This window comes from Camelus bactrianus, chromosome 35 (genome assembly GCF_048773025.1).
Source record: "Camelus bactrianus isolate YW-2024 breed Bactrian camel chromosome 35, ASM4877302v1, whole genome shotgun sequence".
NCBI classification, from domain to species: Eukaryota; Metazoa; Chordata; class Mammalia; order Artiodactyla; family Camelidae; genus Camelus; species Camelus bactrianus.
The window spans coordinates 13,142,940-13,158,696 of record NC_133573.1 but is presented as its reverse complement, the minus strand read 5'-3'; the positions used below and the strand labels follow the sequence as shown (position 1 = coordinate 13,158,696).

The following is a 15,757-nucleotide window of genomic DNA, read 5'->3' as shown; positions in this document are numbered from 1 at the left end:
GTGGGTTTGAATCCTGCCTCTACCACTTAACTGTGACCTTGAGCCAGTTTTCAAACATCCACGTGCCTTGGGTTACACATCTATAAAATGGGAGTTAGTTATTGCCTCCCTGCAGCATGTACAGATCAGCGATGATGTTAGATTTGCTCAGGTTAGAAACTCAGTGAGTGGAGGATTGCCCAGTTCTTGCAGCTGACACATGCCTGTGATGGGAAGTCTCACGTGCATGAAACAGTCACGCCCCGGAGACACAAGCCTGCAGCATGGACAGGCCTCCTCCCCACCCCACACCCTGTCCCCTGCCCCTTAGCTGCCCAGATTCGGGGCCTCCTGACCCAGCCCGGGCCAGAGGCGGTTGTTGCTTTGGAGATGGGCTCCCCTGCCTGCAGGTAAGGGTGGTGCTCAGGGCAGGCTGGGGGACAGGTGGGAACTGCGGCAGAAGCTTAGCTGCAGATGGTTCTAGAATGCCCAGGGAGTGCCCCTACCCTATTCCAGGGTGGACGAGCCACAGATAGCATGAGAAAAGTACTTGATCCTTGTCCCTGGTTCCTGATTCAGAGCCCCTAAAACCCTCGAAATTTCCTGAGTGATGGGGCGATAGGAGTGTCTTTCATTTTCTACTGTCGGTCTTTGTCCCCAGGAGCATCTCCTGGAACTTCCTGGTGATAGGAGACTCTTTTGTCCTGATGGAGTGACTCTTGGTGGGTCCCAAGAGAGCTCAGGGTGGGGCAGGTCACCAGAGAACAAACCGGGATGAGAAGCTTGGAACTTTCAGCCCCAACCCCCAACCTCTGGAGGAGGAGGGGAGGGGCTGGGGCTGAGTAAATCATCGATCACCTCCACATGGTGAAGCCTCCGTAAAAATCCCAAGGGCATGGGGTTTAGAGAACTTCTAGGTTGGGGAATGAATCCACGTGCCAGGAAGGGGGTGCACCCCACGTGTGCAGGACAGATGCTCCTGCACTCTGGACCCTTCCAGACCTCGCCGTGTCTCTCTCCATCTGGGTCCATCTGTGTCCTTTATCACTTCCCTTATAATAAATGGGTCAGTGGAAGTGTGGCGTGTTCCTGAGTTCTAGCAGATTATTACAGGGGCCCCTGATTTATAGCCAGGCGGGTGGGAGCAGGGCCCCCCCCAGGACTTGCAACTTGTGTCTGAAGTGGGGGCCAGCCTTGTGAGAAGGACCCCTTAATCTGCAGGGTCTGCCTCACTCTGGGTAGTGAGGGTCAGAATTGAGCTGAATTCCTGAACACCCAGTTCAGGAAGAACTGGAGAATCCGAGAACTGGGTTTGGCGACGGAATTCACCTCACCATCTCAACCTTCCTCCAGGTCGGGAGGGAGACACTCGGAGACACTATAAACACAGTCTTGCTCATGAACGGCCCCAGGCAGGGGCCTCGGAGAACCTTCCTGAAGGCCGGCAGAGGCCTCCATCCCCTGTTGGCAGAGCCAGGCCCTCCCTGCCCTCGGAGCCAGGCTCGCCAGGGCAGCACTTTACAGAATCCAAGCAAGTGAGAACGCTTCCAGATTTGCTTTCTAAACCTTTCACTCCTAACTCATCAGTATTGCTGGTTCATAAACAGATCCCAGATTACGTGCATGTTATGGTGTTACTCCAGGTTTTCAAAGAACAAAATGTTACTTTTAATCCTATTTTATACACAGTCTTTAAAGAGAAGTTCCACCTCCCTCTTGTTTCCCTCGAGAGAGGCCAGCAAGCATTCGCTGCACGTGGCACTGAGTGGCCACCCCGGCGTCCAACCGAACCACCAAGGAGAGAAAACTGCGACGGAAAGAGAATGTTCACGAAGAGCTACAAGCCCCTGTTACAACATCCTGTCCGGGCGCCTCCCTGCGCCCACCACCCTCCCTCCACCAAAGCACTTCCCTGTCTGACGTCCCCTCAAATGATCTCAGACGCCTCAAGCCCAGATGGTGCAATAGTAAACTCATAGTTCTCCCCAGCCCGCCGTGGTCCCTCTGAAGTTCTACCTCAGTGAGTGACACCCACCTCCTCCCTGGAGGTGACACAAGCCAGAAAACTGTCATCCTCACGGTTTCCTTTATTCTCACCACCCAAACCAACTCATCACCATGCCCCTAGCATCTCGCCTCCCGAGTGTCCCCTGAGCCCGCCCACCCCCTCCACCTGCGTGGCCACCGCCTTGGGCCAGGCCGCCTTCATCTCCTGCCCGGACCACTGTGGGGGCCGCCTCTTTGTTTTGGGTTTTTTTTTTTAAATTATGAGATTTTATTGACCTTTTCGATATAATTTTATGGCAATGCCCTCTAATGTTTTAAACAGCTTTTGAGATATAATTCACACACCATAATTTACCCATTTAAAGTGTACAATTCAACAGATTTTAGTAAATACACCAAGTTGTGCAGTCACCACAGTCAATTTTAGAACATTTTCATCACCCCAACAAGAAATCCCGTACCTTTTTTTTTTAATTGAAGTACAGTCAACTACAACGTGGGGCTGCCTCTTTGGATTGAGTTAGATTCTCTTCCCGTCAGATCCCCACACTGCATCTATGATGGTCTTTCCAAAAGGCATGGCCGATCCCAGCTCTCCTGGTCTAAAGCCCTCCCAGGGCTCCTCAAATAAAACCCAATCCTCTAACAAGCCTCAAGCCCCCTCTCCAGGTGCCTGTGGCCGCTGTGCTCCGCCCACCCTGCCTCCTGCACCTCCTTCCGGGCCCAGCGGCTCTCAAACAGGCCTTTGCCCACGCAGCTCCTTCCACCCAGAATGACCGAATCCCAGCATGACCCCCCTCTCCATCGAGCTGGCCCCTGCCTGGTCTTCCCCTCTCTGCTCAAGCAGCCCTTCACTGCAGAACCTTCCCTGACGGCCCAGCCCAGGTGGCTCCTTTGTAACAAATTCCCTTTAATCTTATTCTTTTCCTGCTTCAGAATGTGCACCTCACTTTGCAACAACTTACTATGAACATACTTGCTGGGTTGATTTCTCTGCTCACTAGTGGCCCTCCCCCCACCGACCCATTCACACAGCCCCAGCCCAATAGCTGGTCCTCAGCAAACACGGACGAATGAAGGAATGAAAGGATGAGTGAGTGAGCTGAGATATCCGGGCTTTGACTCATCCTTTGATAGTCCAGGGTTTGTGCACTTACAACACAGGTCAAGACCACGAGTTCCACGTAGCCACAGGGACAGGAAATTATCTGGGGATGGGGTATTGGAGAGCGAGGAATAACAAACAGGAAGGCTATCAAACATGCGTGTGGTCATTCAGAGTCACTCTCCTGGAGGGGAGGTCACAGATGGAGCAGGGGGCCGGGTCCAACGGCTTTGAGAATCAACCCAATTCTGTTTGGAGAGTAAACCTCAGATTTCAGGCGGGCTCCTGCCGTGGCTTTGGGAGAGCGGTGAGGCCATCACCTCCTGTGACCACGAGGTCACTGGTATTCCTTCGGGAGGATTCTTTTGGGGGAAGTGAAAGGCCTTCAATGTGGGGTCAGTCCCATGCAGCGCGTTTGTCTTGCTGCGATGCCAATGGCACTTCTGTCAAACGCTGAAGGGAATCTGCGTGAAGGACAGAGCTACGTCTCCCCTAACAAGCCTCCCCCACCCCCCGTGCCTATGGTTCTGAGGAACTGAGCACTCAGTCCCATGAAAAGAGGAAACAGCTGTTCATTAAGACAGAGAACAAAGCAGAGGCCCCAACAGCTGCCTCAACCTGGGTTTACCCGTCCTGGTGTCAAAACAAAGCAGGATCCTGACTGTCTGGACCAGGGTGGGTGCACATGCAGGGGCGTGCACACAACACAACGGTGGATGAACTCCGGGGGGGCGGACTGCGGCTGACAAGGAGGTGGTGCTAACGGGTGGTCCTGGACGAGGACTGTCATCCTCACCTTCCCCGCCACGGCTTCTGTCTGGGGAACCTGGAGGTTTAGGGCTGGGTCTCATGGCGCCACCAAGATGCTAGTGGACGCAGCTCCCCAGCTCCAGCTCCCTAGGCCAGGCTCCTCTCTTGTTGGTTCTTTGGGCACAAAACCCACTCTGAGCAGTGGGGGCAGAACTCACGTTGGCTCCACTGCTCCACTTTACACGGACAGACAGTTGAATGCTCCCCAGATTCAAAGCCATGTTATGAGCTAAGCTAACCATTTTCTCTCCAATTTCTGGTGAATGCCAAACCAAAACGTGTCCAGCACACTCCTCATCTCTTCTTTCCAAGATGAGTCAATCGTAAATGATATTTTTTCAGAAAATCCCGTGTTCAACTGGCCCTGGCCTTCCCTTCCCCACTTCTCCTCCAGACCATCTGACCATAAACAGAACCGCTCCGAAGCCCCTGATGCATCCGCTCAAGACTAAGAGCCTTACAGTTCAGTGCAGTATGAGAGCATATAGGATAATACATCACACAGGTTCTTACAGCCTTTGTGAAAGTCCTGCTCACAACCGGCCAAAGGTCTTCAACAACCACACAGATTCTTCTCCAATAACAAACGTAATGAGTGTTTATTCTAGAATACTCAGAAAAGCACAAAGAAGAAAAACTGACACTCTCCCGCTCTCTCACCTACAGAGATCATCACTGCTCATGTTTTGGGGAATTCCTCTCTCCTAAGCATATATAATATATCCTTTTTAGATGAAATTGAGACCACCCGATATGTGCTTTTTAAGTGACACTTTGCATTGAGCAATGTTACCTACCACATGTTCCAGAACACGATTTCCACAGCGGCTTATCACTACGCTGCGTGGATGCCCCGACACGCACTTAGCCCTTCCCCTCGTGCTGGACATCCGGGAGCACAAGTGATGCTGTGCTCAGCAACCCTCCCCTGACTCGTTTCCCGGGGAGAAATTCCTGGAAGTGAAATGGCCGGGTCAGAGGATGCTGGTTTCACTACTTATGGCCAAACTGTCTTTCCCAAGTTTCTTAACAGCATGAACCTTCATGGGCCGTGTGTACCAGCCTCCGTTTCCCCAGACACGTACCATCAGCGAGCAGTGGTTTCTTCTTGGCTGTTTGATTTTAAACACCATGTTGAGTACAGCGAAATCCATTTTGGAAATTCATCCATCTGGGGAGCCTATAGAGACACAAAAGAGCACTATGGGAACGACCAAGGACACACAGGACTGGTTTCCAGGCGAACTAAATGCTGAAATCAGTTTTGCAAACCAAGCATAAAACAATGCTATTTTGCCGACAGGGTATGGATGCAAATTTTGAGCATGGCTCTGCCCACGTATTTAAAATAACCTATCAGTCAGTGACCGTGGCTCCATCACTTATCATTCCGCTGGTGGCAGACTCTAGACGGGCACCCACGCTTTAGTGCCCCAACTCTTGTGCCTCCCAGTTCTCATCAGGGCCCCCCAGGCTTGTGGCTCCACGTGGCTTCCCCGAGCTGCAGAAGAAAGGTACCCACCTGAGTCCTCTCAGGGAGAGCAGGGCTGAGATTCTCAACCTGGCAAGGAGAAGGGTCCTCCTGGATGTGCGTCTGCCGTGTCTGTAGACCGACTCGGGCCCAGGGGACAGCCACGGGATTTGGATGCAGGAAACACCAGTGACTCATCTTGCTCCAGAAGACCAAATAAGACTGGCACCCTCCTCAGGGGAAGGTGCCTCATTTGAAATTCACCCCCAGATCCCCAGTGTCTCAAACAGTCCCTTCCATCTGAGAAGGGGCACAAGATGTGTCACCGCAGGTGATTCACAGTTGGCCCCAGCAGGTTCCAGCTCTGGAATTTAATCATCAGATGGAATAACTAATTTCCAAATTGGGCTGGTGATCAAGACTGCTTTAGAGGAATATGAGTTGTTGCAAGTCTGCAGCCAGAAGATACGTGGCAGCCTAGATTTTATGGCTTGTTCTAGGTACTGGTGACACATCGCTGAGGAATGCCTCTGATCCTAATGCCATAAATTGGACGCTGTTTATAATCACGTGGCTGGAGCAGTAACATTCCATCATCAGAGCTGCTGCCCCTGGAAAATCATTATTCAGTGGATACCTGATAAATCGGTCCACACTCACAGGCAGAAGAGAAGTTGATGCGGTGTTATTTACGGGGAAACGGGCAGTATGTTATCTTCTTTCAGGGCTGGTGTTTCTCCTGCTGGAAGGATTATGTTGTCTCCTGCGAGTAGCTCAGAGAATTTCATCAACGTCATTTGTCTTAGAGGCATTAATGCCCAGAGCATGGGAGCCACCATTCCTAATCTCAGAATTATTTTCAGAGCATCTTGGAAAGAGATTTCCCGCCACAAACTGAATCTCTGACTTCCCAAATGGAAAAAACTCAAGAGGAAATGATGACGGTGAGGAGTAACTTTGTTCCTCAAAGCTGGCCAGCTCACAGTGGTACCAGCCACACTGATTTCATCTGCTCTTTAAATAGAGGAAGACAGTGGTTAACTGCGGTTTGCTGGACAGCGTGTGGCTGAGGTGGGACCTTCCATCCTCCTGGACATGTGTCCCCACAGGGAAGTCAGCAGCCTCTCCCTGAAGGCGAAAATCTTTCTCAACGGAGAGTGGGGCATCCCTGCAGTGGGCAGAGTCATGCTGAGGACATCACACTGGGATGCGGGCTGCCCGCTCAGGCCAGCTCTTGGTCCAGCACCACGGGTGTGAGTGTCACTGCTCCGTCCACCGTGCGGATGCCACAGGGAGACTGGCCTGGGCACCGGTTACCAACTCCTGCTGGCTGCTCGAGCGAGTACACTGGGTGCTGATCCTGTGACAGCGGCTCCCAGTCCTGGGAGACTCTGAGCGGCCGTGACTCACAGGGTCTCCGGCCCCTTGGGGCTCTTCCCAGCTTCGAGCGCTTTCCAAGATTCTGGTGACTGAACTTCCTTCCCGGCCACACAGCAGCCTCTCCTGACTCACCGGAGTGACTCACACTGAATGAACCTGCGGGTATTTGCGGAGTCTCAGGGGCCAGCCCAGCCCCGTCCCATGCTGTTGGAGGTGGTGGCCCAAGGGGTTCCAGACAGAGAATCGTGGTCACGTTTGCACAGTGTTTCACCGTTTTCAAACGCTTTCACAAACACGGTCTCCAGGTGATGACACTGGGGATCAGAGTGTGAGCTGGGAAAGGCCAGCTCCACCACGAGCCTGTGCCCCTCCTGGTGGCTCTGCGCATCCGTTTCCTCTTCCAGAAAGTGGGAACCACACTTGTCCCTTGCAGCTGGGTTTCTGCGAGGCTCCAGGGGGGCCACCGGTAACAGCATCAAGTCTGATGCTGGCTGTTGACCGCCCACTCTGCCCGCATCACGGAAAGATGTCCTGTCGGAGGGGTGGAGGAAGCAGAATACAAGTCGTATTGACTGTTTCCTTTTCAGTAATAACTTTTTGTTGTTGTTGTTCTTCATTTAAAGTACTGCAGGTTGAACCCAGGACCTCATGCCCCTCTCCCCCTGCAGCAACTGTTTTCATCGGCTTTCACACCCATCATCTGGGTGGACTTTTTCACCACCTTCCTCTTTCACAGGTGAGGAGACGGAGGCTGGGCCGGCTCCTTGCTGTCACTCTCCGGACACTCCTGTGCTGGGGGCACAGGGCTCAGCAGCATCCCTGGTCTCTTCCCAACAGAGGCCAGCAGCACCATGGTGACAACCAAGCAGTCTCTGGATGTTGGCAAATGTCCCCCGTGGGACATGTTGCCCCCTAGCAGGACCCGCTGAGGTGGGCTAATCTGTCAAAGCAGGGATGAGGAGCCCGGTGCCCAGACGTTGGTGCCACAGGGCTCAGGAAAGGGGGGCACCAGGCAGGCTCCACTCAGACCAGGGTGATGAACGAACCACTCCAGGCTCCCGGGAAACGGCGGAAGGAGGCCGTGCGAGCTGAGGCAAAGGCAGGAGGGGACCCCCTGGGGCAGGAGGACAGAGGGGCCTGCTGTGGGGATGGGGCAGAGGACGCAGGCCTCAGGGAGCTGTCAGAGGAGTCTGGATCTGGGAAGAAGTCAGGCCTCGGGGGCCGGCAGGGCTGGTCCCCACAGCAATGGGGCTGTAAGGGTGTATGGGCCTGGCCAGTGTGGGGAGACCCGTCTGGAACAACTGGGCCCCCCGACCTTTGGGAGGGCCTTCCCTGGCTCCCACGTTGTCCTGACAGGTGGCCTGCCATCACAGACCCCGGACAAGCTGGTGCTGAGAGGAAGGAGCTAATACACAAGCCTGGGGGGAGGACTGGGGACAGTCACAGCCCAGAGCCTCACTCTGCTCAGACGTGGTGGGTGATGACTTTCCCCTGGGATGGGCCCATCACTGCAGAGACTCCTGACCCCGTCCCACAGGCTCCCACGACAACAGGCCTCCTCAAGGTTCTGGGGGGACATTACAGAGGTATCTGCTCTCCTGCCATCTGGGGAGTCAGGATTTCCTGAGGCCAGTGACAAAGGCTCACGGCTTTCACACTCCCACTCCTCAGGAAATCCGGCCCAAGAGACAACCGAGAAAAAAAAAACAACCCGAAAAACAAAAAGCCCTGTGTGGGTCATTGGTCTATTTTTATCCCGCACGGCCTGCCTGGTGCCAACATGCCTACCCTACCGTCCAACTGTTGGGAATTTCAACACGTGGGAAGATGTGAGAATTCCCAACTTGCAGGTGCTGGTGGGCTGTTAACAGAGGTCGGGCGGCGGGGACAGGTGGTCTGCGGTGAGGTGCCAGGTTGGACAACTTGGGAGAGAAGGTGGTGACTGGCCCTATGGGCTGTCAGATAACAGAGCCTCTTTTTCCCGCAATATTTCGGTGGGCCAGACCTTCCTCCCACACAGCTTCAACCCCCTCCCCGAGTCATTCACAGTCACCCACACATTTACTCAGAAACCTCAAGGTTGCTGTGAGTGGGGCTCCAAGCCCGACACTGGCAATCAGGAAGGTCTCTGGGTGAAGAAGCAAACGGAAAATGGACCTAAAACAATACAGCTCATTGGAGCATCGGGGGACGTGTCCCCAGTGTTCTGGCTAGATGGCTCCACATGGCTGAAGGTGCATGTAAACTTGTGCATGCACGCACGCAAATACACACACACACACACACACACACACACAGGTAGTTGGAAAGCAGGTGTTCCCAAGTTAGGTATGACCAGCTAAACAAATTCTGTCTTTCTTTCCCATCGTCAGTTATTTTAGGGGCCATGGGAAACGCCTGTTGGCTCTGAGCCCACTTCCCTTGTCCAGATGCCCTGTCGGCCGCCCCCTCCCGAGGCCCTTGCCCGGGTGCCGTGGAGGCCGGCCGCCGGCAGAGGGGGCTGCACGCAGGGAAAGAAATGGCATCTGTGTGGAGCCAGCCTGAGGGGGAGGGAAACTTTCTGGCTCAGTCCCTACTTGCCGAACTGACAGAGCCTTGTGTCCACGATGAAGTCACTGACAAAGGGTAATGAACGATGACAAAACCAGAGGAAGGAAACTGCAGGCGGGGTGGGAGCGGGGCCCAGGAAGCCCTGCTTCCCTGAGAGCCAGCATTCCAGGTGGTACCAAGGCCCACGGAGTCCCCGTCGGCCTTTGCAAGCCCCCACCTGGCTCTTGTCTTTGTCTTGGGTAGCCCACTGGAAAACTTGAAGCTGGAATTGTGTCTTGAGGAAGTGGGGAGGGGGGAGGAATCCAGGAGCGGTGGCCAGGAGGGCTGGCAGTCCACCCTCTGACATCACCAGCTCATTGATGGCCTGGCGCTGGCAACAGGAGCCAGAGCCACTCAGCGCACAGACAGGGGACCGTGGAGGCCAGGCTGAGCTCTCCTACCCCAGGAGGCAAAGTCTTCCAAAGGCTGAGGGCCCCTGAGATGTGACAGCTCTAGAAAGTTACATGTGACTGCAGCCCAGTGCCTGGGTTACCCGGCCACGACGGGCAGCCTGAAGCTTCCACTGCCCTTGGATCTAGAGACGGTGCCCAGAGGGACAGCAAGATGAAGAAAGGATGTGACAGCCCCTACTTGGGAGGATGCCTGCCCATCCGCCGACCAGACAGTAAAGCAGCCCCAAATTTCCTCCAACTCAACTCAGATGAGGCCTGATCACTGTGCCTGCAGGTGGCCGCAGAGCAGAGGGGCCCCTCCCAGCAGGGCTTCTGCTAGAGAAACAGGTGACGTGGACCAGGCCTTCTGTCTCCTTCCCCAGCAGGGTCTGGGGGCCTGCACCCTTCTCTGCGGCAGAGCCGTGATGACAAGCGGCCTGCAGTCACCACGTTCTCAGGTCTGGCTTTGCCGGGCGGCCCCAGAGCCACCGCGGAGCACAGATCGGCCGCACCTCCCCACCTGCACAGGACAGCTGGCGCTCCAGTCACCACAGGCCCTTTCCACCCACGTGACACTATGCAGATCATCGCCATTTATTCACTGTCACAAAAACGATCCACAGCCGGTGATGAATCAGAACATCAGGCAGCAGCCTAATCAGGAATTCCATATTCTCCACCTTTCCTTTCTATCACCGATCAGAGCGGCCCTGGAGCAGGCCCCCAGCTCCCTCCACTGCTCGCTGGGCCCCGGCTTGTCTCCAGGCCTCCCGCAGAGACGGGGCCCATCCCTGCTGCCTGTTCCCCTCCCCTGTTTCCAGGCCAGCCTAAGCGCAGTCTCCCACCTGCTTCTGCTCCGCTTTAATCAACACCCAGGCCTTTGCGAGGAGTCTGGGCTGTCTTCTCAGGTGTTTGTAAGCAAATGAAAGTCAGATGGGAGGGAAAGAATCCTTGTGGCCTTTCTTACTGACTTCTTTAAAGGCAGTTTCACCGGGTGATCCCAGGGCCGCCCAGGGCATCACTGTAACGGGGATAAAATATGATGGCCGGATCCTCTTTCTCTTTCCCTTCCTCCTGCTTGTCGGCCCCGCAGGGGCTGCGCCCTGGAGGAAGCCAGTCCGTTCACTCTAGCTGGTGCACCCTCCCTGGGGACGGCAGCCCCCAGGATGCAGGCCCCTGCAGCTCTGACCAATGGTACCATTTCAAGACAGAGGGCAGCTCAGAGCTCCATCCTGGGTCCCATACATCAAAGCGTTTGGAACATTCTGGAAGCCTCTGTTCTGGGCCCATTGGCGGTGCCCAGCCAGCCTCCTCCTCTCTCCCGGCTGGTGGTGCAGACACTGCTGGCATCCCCCTTTCTTGTCCCCAGGCTGCAGTCAGGAGACAGAGTGTCCCCTGCCCTCACTCAGCCTGGTCTCCAGAGGGCTGCCTTTCCTCAGCATTTGGGTACTGACACCCCAAGACCCCAGGTCCCAGTTAAGAAAAGATCCTGTGGGCTGTGAGAAAACGACCCCCCCACCCCTCTACAAGCTAGTACCGTGGCCTCTGCTGTTTTCTCTCAAATCCTGGGCGCCCCACCCTACTCCCCTGGGCTCTGCAGGGATGTGTGAGGGTCGTGCAGGTCCCACTGGCCTAGATGCTTATTGAAGACGGAGGTCTCTGAGCTCCCGGGCCGGGGCAGGGACCCACCAGGGAGAGGTGGGGCAGCAGGGGTGGAGGCGGGAATGGCATGCGGGGTACGTGCAGCCCCGGCCCCTGGGTTCTGCACGTTGCAATTCATTGGAAACTACCAAGGCCAGTCACACACCCGTCACTAGACCACGGGCCCGACATGTACGTACCTGGTGGTGACCTTCACAGGGGAATTTCTGCGGGCGCCTAAGATGCGGATCTTGAGCGGGCAGCGGGAGCTACCATGGACTCCAGCCTGCCGAGGAGCATCAAGTGTGCTCAGCTCGCGTGGCCCCGGGACCTGGGGCCGCTGCAGCCGACTGGCCAGGGCGGGAGTGGGCCCCCCATGCCACTGCAGTTAATTTCCTTTGCTAGCCTGGGTACCCACATACTCCTGTCCGTGCGCTCCATCAGCTCTCTGAAGAGGGACAAGAGAAACATGGAGCCAATCGTGAGAGCGCGTAACAAGTCAGCCTGCTGTTCCCCAGCCGCTTCTGCCACCCCTTCCCCGGCGCGTGCGCCCACGGCCTCTTGTCGCTCCTGTTTGCTGGGTCCAGCTGAAGGAGGGAACCGAGCTCTCCTGGGACCTGAGAGCACCCCCACCCTGAGGTGGGGGAGTTTTCCCTCTCCAGCCTAAGAGCCCCAGGTTTTAAGTAATCAGTTCAGTGAGGGCCTATGAGGGTCAATGTTATTTAGGGTTTTGTCTTCCAAAAGCCAGAGGCAAAAAGGCACAGCACTGGGGCAGGAACCTGGAGACCCCAACACACCCACGAGGAACTCAAACAAGGGCCATTTGAGTTCACTTTCCTTTCTCTGAGTTCACTGTGGGTAGCCGATGTGAAACCACCTGCTACTACCCAAACTGGCCTCCTAGCCCACACACGCTCCCTGCTTCCTTAAAAGTCAGAAAGGAAAGGTTAAAAAAAATTGCCAAATTTAGTGCTTTGGGTTTAGGAAATCCCAACTCCTGAAACCAATGGGTTAATGTGGGGGCGACTGATAAATCCCAGATGTTGGAGCTGGTTCCAGCTGGAGGCTGTGGAACCAGGGCTGGAGTGGGAGAGGGGCTCATCTCTCGAGTTGTTTAATTTTTGTTCCTGCTTCCCAACAGGGCCGATGCTAAACTTCCACCTCCTTGCCTCGGCTGGGACGGACGGGTATAAGGTTACTTTCCAAAGAAAGTGAGAGAACATTCTGTGTGAAGAGTGTGGGGCGGGTGGAGTTGGCCCCCACCTGCCAGAGAACCAGTCTCCACCGGGCGGGGCCGGGCCTGGCGCCCCAGGCTCCGGCTGAATAAGCCGCACAGCAGCGCTGCCTCCCGCCCGCCCTGGGGGGCATCTGGGAAACAGGCGGGGATCAGGTGGGCCGCAGCCAGCTGCAGACTCTGCGCCCCACCAGCCAAGGCCAATTAAGAAAAAAATTTTTTTAATTCTCTTTTTTTGTAGGTTTTTTTTTGGGGGGGGTGAATGAGGTTCATTTATTTATTTATTTTCAAACGGAGGTGCTGGGGCTTGAACCCAGGACTTTGCGTATGCTAAGCATGTGCTCTACCACCGAGCTATACCCGCTCCGCTTCAAAGTTCTTTTAAGGAGGGGTGAACCAAAGTGCCAGCCCATCCTAGGCCTTTAAGGCTCCCTCTGGTTCTTCTTTGAAGAAATTGAAACAGCGCTATATGTAAAATAGATAAACAACAAAGATGTACCATATAGCACAGGGAAATATATTCAGTATCTTATAATGACCTATAGTGCAAAAGAATCTAAAAAGGAATATGTATATGACTGAATCACTTTGCTGTACACCTGAAACTAACACAATATTGTCAATCAACTGTAGCTCAGTCAAAAAACGAAAAGGTTGGAGTGTATGATCTTGAAGGTCCCTTTGAGGTCAGCTCTTCATAAGACTCTCCAAATCTGGCTGGGATCTATTTGACTAACAATCAGCTTTCTACAGAGCTGCACTAACACATCACGACTTTCCCTTGGCCAGTACGCGGCTCCCTAGCAGCCTCAGAACTGAAGGAGTCGGACACCAGCAAATAAACCCCTGTAAACACGATTTGTAATGTTCGTATGTAGACAAACCAATGTGTGTTCAGAACTGAGGGAATTTTGTTTGGATAATTTCTAAGCAATGCCTTGAAAATAATCCCTCAGCAAAGACTCAACAGGACAGATTAAGGCCATCATTTATCCATAAAATTTTCTGCGCAGGGCCCTGCAAATAATCGCAATTTTCAACACAAATGGGAATCTGCCGGAGGTCCTGGTGGGTCACTCAGAGGCCACAGCTTAGCATGGAGGCCACAGCTTAGCATGAAGGCCAAAGGGCTTCCACCTGAACCCACTTCACTGAGGGCTCTAAGTGAGAAGAGGCGGGGGTGGATGCGTCCAGGTAATCAACCCCCTCCCCCGGGCTCCATCACAGACCTGAAACACTGATGGGCTGGAGGATGACAGCTGGGAGATGCCTAGTTGCTAGCCTTCAAGATGAGGACCAGGGAGCCTCCTATGATCCCACTGCTTCCTGAAGAAACCGGACAGCGGAGGGTGATGCAACTGAGTTAACACAGAAAAGCAAGAGACAGCAATGGGGATGAGATGGGAGGGTCTTGCCCCTGGGGGACCACACAGAGCCCAGTGCCTGGAGGTCTTGGAGGTCCTCACTCTGTCCTCACCCCTCCCGCAGCCCACGCAGCCCCAGAGAGAGCTGTGGGGAAGAATGCGTCCGCAAGTCCCTGCAACCACGTCAGTGTCAGGCGTTGGATCCCAGCCCCAAAGGGTGGCTGGGTGTCCTCTGTGACACTGACCAAGAGGGCAGAGCAGAACCCAGGGAGTGCTGGCAGCTGGTAGAGAGCGGGGCTAAAGACCCCATTTCCAGTCCAATCAAACCAACTCCAGTCACGTCTGTCCCCCGAGGCGCCCCTCCTAGGATGAGCCCCCAACCAGGACTGCAGGATGCTTATCTGAAACAGACTCCTCACCACGACCACATCAACTACCCCCTGGCGTGGAGTTCCTTTGGAAACTGCCTCAAAGGACGCGGCCTTCAAAGCTTGAGATGGTCGCTTCCAGTTATATTAAGACACGTGAAGCATCTTTTTTTTTAGCAATTTTTTTTCCTTCTTTGTAATTAGAGGTGAGGAGGGCATTTCACGCCCACCAGGGCGTGGCCATCCTTTCCTGCCATCAGCAAGGTTTCCCTGGGCCTCCTGCCAGTGCAAACCCAGTCTGGTTTGGTTGATTTTGCTCACTGGCCCGGGATGGCTTCCCACTCACCCACGACATCCTGGGGAAGGAAAGGGTCCCCAGCCCAGTGAAGAGGGGTGCGGAAAAGTGGTTTCCAGCTCTGCTCCTGACTCTTCTCAGATTCAGCGGTCCTCAGCACAGGGACTTTTCCAGAAGTTCCAAAAGGCTTACGGGAGGTTTTATTTTGTTTTTTAACGATTACCAAGGAAAAGAAAACGCAATCAATCAATCTGAGTGACAGCAGAAGCCCCTCCTCCCTGATACACAGGCAAACCAAGCAGTGAAATGGTCTGCGTTTTCTTACAGGCACGACCTGCCCTGCGCCAGAGCTGTGAAGGGCCCAGACTTGGGGTAATTGGCCTAGAGGACATTTTTCTTAACTCTGCACAATCCCCTGTGCCTGTTCCTCATTGAATAAACTTGCTTGTGAATTAAGGGATTGAAATTAAAATCTATGGTTCCCAAAGGGCAGCTTTCAGAGTGTTACACAGCTACTGGTTTCCAACAAGCGAAGCCGAGACTGCGCGTGGCTGGTCCTGTTACTGGTGTGGCTCAGGCCTGTAAATGGTGGGGCGCAGCCGGCACGCCTTCCGCGGGTAACTCAAGTTCCCCGACTGTTAATGACCACTGCTCACAGCCCAGGGCCGCCGTGGGACGCAGACTCAATAAAAACTCCACAAAGGCTTGGTTGATCATCCATTCTTGCAAAAGTTCATGGTGTGTGTGTTTAAATTTTGAAGGTTCCCCAACTTGCCAGCGATAAAGTTCTCTTCTGAGTCCTACCTGAAAGATCACTTCTCATAGAAATGTCTATTAAAACAAAAACAGTCTTATGAACTACAAAACATCTGGTTGGAAAAATCCCAAAGGATTAGCTGTGTGTGGCTGATATTCAGGTGCAGAATAAGAGAAGTGAGGTGGGGTCTAGAGGGGAGGTTGGATGAACAGACTGGATGGGATGAGGAGGTCACTTCACCTCACTCCCAGGCCTGGGAGGAGACCGAGCAGCTGAGGATGGAGCTGGGCCCTCGGGTCAGCTCAGGGATGGACAGAGGTGGAGGCTCCCCAGGTGGACCGCCAGGCTTCTGTGGGGTTGGCGTA

At 54.3% G+C, this 15,757-nt stretch overlaps 1 long non-coding RNA gene across 1 annotated transcript; it reads right to left on the bottom strand.

The window, feature by feature from the left end:
• Positions 1–7,149: 7,149 nt before the first annotated feature.
• On the bottom strand, positions 7,150–14,825 carry LOC123617912 (uncharacterized). The gene is made up of 4 exons (XR_006726190.2): positions 14,687–14,825; positions 13,838–13,966; positions 11,575–11,822; positions 7,150–7,283 (listed from the first exon to the last, which is right to left on the bottom strand). It is a non-coding gene; the product is annotated as an uncharacterized LOC123617912 (long non-coding RNA).
• Between the last annotated feature and the right edge of the window lie 932 nt (positions 14,826–15,757).